This window comes from Ricinus communis, chromosome 6, assembly GCF_019578655.1.
Source record: "Ricinus communis isolate WT05 ecotype wild-type chromosome 6, ASM1957865v1, whole genome shotgun sequence".
In the NCBI taxonomy this organism is placed as follows: Eukaryota; Viridiplantae; Streptophyta; class Magnoliopsida; order Malpighiales; family Euphorbiaceae; genus Ricinus; species Ricinus communis.
Genome location: NC_063261.1, coordinates 5,291,597 through 5,298,587, shown reverse-complemented (window position 1 = coordinate 5,298,587; position 6,991 = coordinate 5,291,597). Strand labels below are relative to the sequence as shown.

At 38.4% G+C, this 6,991-nt stretch overlaps 1 non-coding gene across 1 annotated transcript; it reads left to right on the top strand.

Annotated features, from left to right (window-relative positions):
• Positions 1-1,292: 1,292 nt before the first annotated feature.
• LOC112536059 lies at positions 1,293-1,399 on the top strand. Its single transcript, XR_003080129.1, has one exon. It is a non-coding gene; the product is annotated as a small nucleolar RNA R71 (small nucleolar RNA).
• The last annotated feature ends 5,592 nt before the right edge of the window (positions 1,400-6,991 follow it).

The window sequence follows — 6,991 nt, the reverse complement described above, 5'->3', positions numbered from 1 at the left end:
ATGCTACCTACAAAGGATCATCAAGTAATATTTCCTGCTATTGAGACTCCATAATATTATCTAAAAAATCCATAAAATACACAGTATCATCATGGTCAAGTGAATGTCTCATAGAAGTGCTAAGGTCAAAGGTAATAGTCTCATCACCTACTTTAAGTTGTAACTTCCTATCACACGCATCTATAATAGCCCTAGATGTTGCAAGGAAAGGTCTACCTAGAATTAAGGGCACGCTGCTCTCACCCTCTATATCCATAACAATAAAATCAAAAGGAAATATAAACTTGTCTACCTTAAAGTACATCCTCAACTATTCCCCTAGGATATTTCACAGTCCTATCTGCTAACTGGACACTTATCCTAGTAGATTTAGGCTCACTCAAACCTAATTTCTCAAACAAACTAATAGGCATTAGATTGATGCTAGCACCTAAATTAGCTAAAGCATCATTAATAGGCAAATCACCAATAATACAGGGTACAATGAAACTCCCTGGATCACGCCTCTTCACTGGCAGCTTGTTTTGAAGAATGGTTGAGCACTCCTTATTTAATGTCCCAAGTCCCAAGTCCTCTAGCTTCCTCTTGTAGCTTAAAATCTCTTTCAAGAACCTTGCATACCTAGGCATCTGTGATATAACCTCATCATCTGTGTCTGTATATTGAAACATGTTCTCTAAAGTGGACACGAACTTCATCATCAACTCCTCTAAATTGGGCTTCTTCTCCTGGTTCTGAAGGAGTTGAGGAAGAACAGTCTACTGTTGGGGCTACTGCTGGTGTAACCTCTGAAATCCTGGTGGACCCTGGGTGTTGTTATTTCCCTACCCAAAATTTGGATGGTTTCTCCACCATGAGTTGTATGTGTTGCTGTATGGATTATTCTGCTGCCTGGGCGCATTTCCCATATAATCAACATGTTCATGTTCAGTAGAAGAAGATGAAGGAGAAGCAAACATACCTCCTGCATTACAGTTTGCGTTGTAGTGTGGGCCACCATAAATCTCGCAGCCAAACTGTGTTGCATGGACTGGCATCTGGAGCTGGTCGATCTTCTTGGCCAAAAGCTCCACCTGAGCCAAGGCTGATGTAGAATCTACCTAGTTCACCACTCCCTTTCGTCCTGGCCTATTTCTAGAAGACTACCATTGATATGTGCTTGTGGCCATCTCCCCAATTAAGTTATGGGCCTACTCTAGCATCTTATTATTGATGGCTCCACCTACAGCTGCATACATCATCTACCTCGTGGCTGAGTTCAAGTCACTGTAAAAAGTCTGCACCTGCATTGCAAACCGTGGTATGGGCAACATCTCAACAAGTCCTTGTACCTCTCCCACGCATCATACATGCTCTCATCTTCAAACTGCACAAAAGAGGAAATATCATTATGCATTTTTGCAGTCTTAACAAGAGAAAAGTACTTATAAAAAAAAATTTCAACCAAAGAATTCCATATAGTGATTGTGTTAGCTGATAGGGATGGTAGCCATCTCTTTGCTCTATCCCTCAAGGAAAATAGAAACAACCTAAGCCAAATGGCATCATCGGTAGTTCTATTAATCTTGAAGGTATCACAAATCACTACGAAGTTCGTGATGTGGGCATTAGGATCTTCACTAGGCAAGCCCCCAAACTGTACACTCTACTGCACCATCTGAATGACATTTGGCTTAATCTCGAAATTGTTTGCTACAACAGGTGGCCGCAATATACTAGTGTGCGTCCCTTCCAATGAAGGTCTAGCAAACTCGTACATCATCCTGTTTGCTTCAGCAACGTTGTTATTGTCGTCTTCCATGTCTACACGTATATGGACAGGAATCTCAATCTGCTCCTCCTCCTTCGCATCTAAATGCTTCCTCAACTACCTGAGGGATTGCTCTGGTTCGGGCAGAGGGGTCTACTGGTGCAGGATTAGAACTCCTAGTCATAAACTACTTGAAATGAATAAGGCAGCAACAACCTAAGCAAATAAATAAATGAATAAAAAGTAATGACAAAAATAGAAAAAAAAATGGCTAAAGTAATAAATAGCAAATTTCACTCTAGTTTTCATACAAATTTCCCCGGCAACGGCGCCAAAAACTTGATGCGATGCTTATGTAACTACAACTAAAGCAGTGAACCTATCGATGCAGCCTAGCAAAATGGTAAGTATTAAAAATATTGTATCCCTCGAAAAAGTGAAAATTCTAGAGTTATTACTCATTCCTTGTTATCTAGCTTGAAACTAATAACGAATGTTTCTAAATTTACTAATGAATAAAAGCTAAATTCTAAATATAATGCGAGAGTGAATGAGAAAAGGGAATAATCAAGACAAGAAAGCAAACCCAAAGAGGACCTAGACTAATTGGCAACCAAACAAAGGATAACAGACTGTTGAGTCCGATTATGCAACTCGTGGATGGATTCTAAACTAAATTCGATTTCCCTCTCGAGAAAACTAAATTCTTAAACCTAAGAACCTAAAGTTGGAATCTCTTCCTAAAGATTGATTATTAAGTTAGCCTTAAGCTTTAATCCACCTCTATTAAGCTTTGTTAATTCTTAATGCGGTAAATTAATTGACCTTATCTCTAAGTGAAAATTAACTTGTTCTTACATTAAATTTCCAAACTCAATTAGAATTTCTCAATTACTAAAAGAATTTTATGAACAGTAATCAACACATTCAATGTAAAGAATACTGGATTTTAATTATTAATTGCAAAAAGAATACAAGAGAAAGAAACTCAAACAATCTTAACAATTCAGTAAAAAAGCCAACATAGCACGAAACCCCAATGGGTTCAATCAATCTAGCTACACATGTTCATGTCTAAAATAAATAGAAATTCAATTACAATGATAGAATAAAGAAATCGAAACATATACACCCTTTTCTCTAGAGTTGCTCCAAAACTCCTTTTCAATCTGCAATTGAATCCTAAAAGTCACGAATCCGACGTCAAAAGGCGGAATCAGTCTCTTGGAAGCTGCCTGGGGATGTCTGAAGCGCGTCTAGAGAAATTACAGAGGAAGATGAAGAGTCAAAATTGCATAACCTTTTTTCTTAACTGGCTCATTCAATTTTATAATGTGTGCCAACACGGGCCGTGTTGGTCTCTAAATGACAAAATGAACTAAATTTAACAAGGGCATGTTCTGGCCCGTGTTAGCCAACATGGGTCATGCTCTAGGGTGTGTTATTCTCAAGAACCATGTTGCTTCAAAGTGCTTAAACTACACGGCCTGGGAATTTCTGCACGGGCTCAAACACGGGCCATGCTAGTTAGCACGGCCTGAGCATAGGCCATGTTGACATACCAAAATTGATCTAAAATTGCTCGAACACTGATGATGGACCTATAAAATCTCCTAAAATACAAAAGGACATAAAATACGGGTGATCTTGGAACATAATAAATGCTAAGAAAATGCACAATAATATGCAAGCAAACATGTGGTGAAACATGTGTGAAACATATGTGAAACTTAAAAAAACTGTAGAATGGCCTAGGAAGGATTGGTCCATTAAATTGGATGATGCTATCTAGGACTACAGGGCTGCGTTCAAAATAGCCCTAAGAACTACTCCTTATAGATTGGTTTATGGAAAATCTTGTCATATACCTGTTGAAATTGAGCACAAAGCTTTTTGGGCAAGTAAACAAGTTAATCTTGATCTAGCTAGAGCAGGTTTGAAGAGAAAATTGCAGGTTAATGAATGGGATGGATGGAGGTTGAATACGTATGAGAATGCTTGTCTAACCAAAGAATGCATGAAGAGATGGCATGATGCTAGGATTAAGGCAAGGAGAGAGTTTCAAGCTGGAGATAAGGTGCTTTTATTTAACTCGAGACTTCGGCTTTTTCTGGGTAAGTTAAAATCACATTGGTCATGCCATTTATTGTTAAGCAAATATTTCCATATGGAACAGTTGAGTTGACTCCCTGAAAAGGATGATTTTGAAGTTAATGGCCATAGGTTAAAACAATATTTTAGAGGAGAGTTTGATTTAGGAAAAGAAGTATTACAACTTCTTGAGTCAATATGAGTCGATACATATTTGTCTGGCTAACAAAATGTTAAAGAAGCGCTTGGCAGGAGGCAACCTACTATTTCCTTTCTAAATGATTTTACTATTATTTTTATTTTGGTTTAATCATGCTTTTATTATTATTATTTTCTCTTTCTTTTGTTTTAGGACTAAGGACTTAAGCCCATTGGGTTTTAGTTTAGTCTCTCATAGGTTTGAGCCCATCTTAATTCAATTAAGGCCCATCAAGTTTTAGAGTCTTAGTTAATTAAGATTAACTTTGTTGTTGTATTAAAGTTGTCTTTCTTTTCCTATTCTTTAAGGAATAAGAGTTTAATTTTACTATTAGAGCTAGAATCCTGATATTATTCCAATAAGTATTATCAACCCAATTAAGACAATAATTCATAGGAGTTGCTCTATAAATAGGATCCATTCTATCTTCCCCATACCATTTTTCATTCTTCCTCTCTCTATTAGCTATGAGCACTCAAAAATTCAAGTACATGATGTTCCTTCTTCACCTTCATCATCACCACCTAAATCTAGGCGTAGATCATGATTATCCATACCACACCTAAGTAAGATTGTGAAGCAGGATTTTCTATTACCTCATTTATCATCTCCTAGAAGATGGGTACCATTCTATAGGAAAAGGAGGCCATGGGATCCAAGACTATATATAGGAGTTTACTGCCATATTAGCTTATCAAAGAGCATACCCCAAAATTAATGAACCAGTTTACACCTTGGAGGAAATAGTGGAGAATGAGCGTCGTGAGAGAGCTTACCAAGAAAGACATCTTTATGAAGATTATACCAAAGATGAAGATGCAAATTCTGATGCAAGTATAGAGAGTGATCTAAGCGAACCTAGTGATTGGGAAGGAAGAGCAGCATTCCCACCTACCCCAAGACCTCGAGGTTGTCCCAAGAGCGAGATCGTGTTGTCTCGACACCCAAGAGGGAACGAGGATGTCCAAAGAAGGTTCAGCAACCCTCTAAGGCTAAGAGAGGGAGAGGGCGACCAAAGAAGCCATTGGAATAGATTTTTGATCTTTAGTACTAGTTAATAAACTTTTTTTGTTAGTTAGTTGATTGGTCTTAGTTTTTGTTTAGGGTTTGGAGATGATTTGTCTTAATTTTGGCTAGTCCTTTATGTGTTTGATCAATTCAATTCAATTTCTTTCAAATTTCAATTGAGTTTTAAGCATGTTTGTATGATTTATTTGGTTTGTCAACTTTACCATTGAGTAGATAAGGCATAGGGGAGTTGATCTCATAATTCCAAGCAAAGGCAAATTAGAGATTTACCAGAAATTCTGCACCACATGGGGAGCCACACGGCCATGTGCCCCTCCCGTGTGGAATAGAGAAAATTGGCCGAGAGGATTTGCTTATTACATAGGGAGGTGACACACTCGTGTCCCCTCTCATGTGGAACCAACATTACCACCGTAGCTAACACACACCACAAGGGGAGGACACACCCCCGTGTGCCCCTTCCGTGTAACATCATCCAAAAAACTCTAGAAACCTCATCCATATCACACGGGGAGGTGACACGGTCGTGTCACTCCCTTGTGACTTAAATGCTAGATTGTGAGTAACGCCACACGAGGAGCCATACATCCGTGTCTTTTTCAGTGTGGAATAGAGAAACACATTCTATTTATAACATTTTAAAATTTCTCACATACTCTTCACATAACCCTAGCCGCCTATCTCTTCTCTTTTCTCTCTCTCTCCTTAATACCTCATCCCTTCTTCTCACCTCTTCTCACTTCTTTGCCTACACATATTATTTTCCTTTCTTCATAAACTCTTTATTCCTCTCTTTTCTCTATTGCTTTCATTTTTCTTTTTCTCCTCTTTCTTTCTCTTCTCAATGGCACCTAAGAAAAATGCCTCTAAGAAGCGAACTTCCACCTAAATCCTAACCAAACGTCCTAGGAGTGGGAGTTCTTCATCATAAATCCCTCCTCTGGCTACCTTATTAGTTTTTTTGATATAAATCGCCCATCCTGCAATTCACCGACAATGACTCCCGAGCAAGGTTTGAGAATTTGGCCAACAAGAGATTTTGCCCAACCTGTTACTTTGATTAAAATTTCATGAGGTCTATTGGTTTTGAAGAGAACTTATAGGATGGATAAACCAACCAGCATGGAAATTTTTTTTGAGATTTCAGAACCAGCCTTTAGAGAGATCACTCTCGAATTCTTGTGCACTCTTCGTTTTGAAGTCGGCTTGAAGATTGATCGTACGGGTAAGACAATTAAGTTTCGATTAGGTAGAAGTATTTTCATATGTTGGTGAATGAATTCACAATTGCAATGGGTATCTACATGGGGGAAGAAGTAGCATCTGAAGAATATAAGCATGCGCCTTTTTTAAGTTCTTCGGCAATCACTCTCTAAAAAAGGTTTAGGCGAAATTGGTGCCAAATGCACCTAGATATGTGACCCCTAAATCTAAGGCTTTCGCTTTTGATTCTTTTCCCTTACATTTTATACACTTCTTGTTGACTACCATAATCATAGGTAGAGGGGAGAGTGAAGGTCATTGCACTTAACAGGACTTGTTTTATTTGATGTGTTTAGAGGAGGGTATTTGGTGCAACATGGCTTTGAGTCTGTTGGTGTATTTGCTAGAGCAAGCTAGTAATTTAGATAAGGGATGTTGTGTGGTAGAATGTACATGACTAGGTTAGCCAAGAATTTATAAGTCTTTTATGGACTTTCGGCAATAACACTAGATGGGTTGCCAAAATTGATGGGTCTTGAAACCTTGCAGCGTATGGACAAGGATAAATACATTCTACCTAACATACCTCCAGCTCAGGATGATTTCAATTTTGACTTGCCAATTAGACCATTGGCATTCACTACCAATACCTCGAGGGCGCTAGCCACTCCTCAAAAGTAGATAGGCCATCATCCTCTTTTTCTATCCCCCGCCTTCTA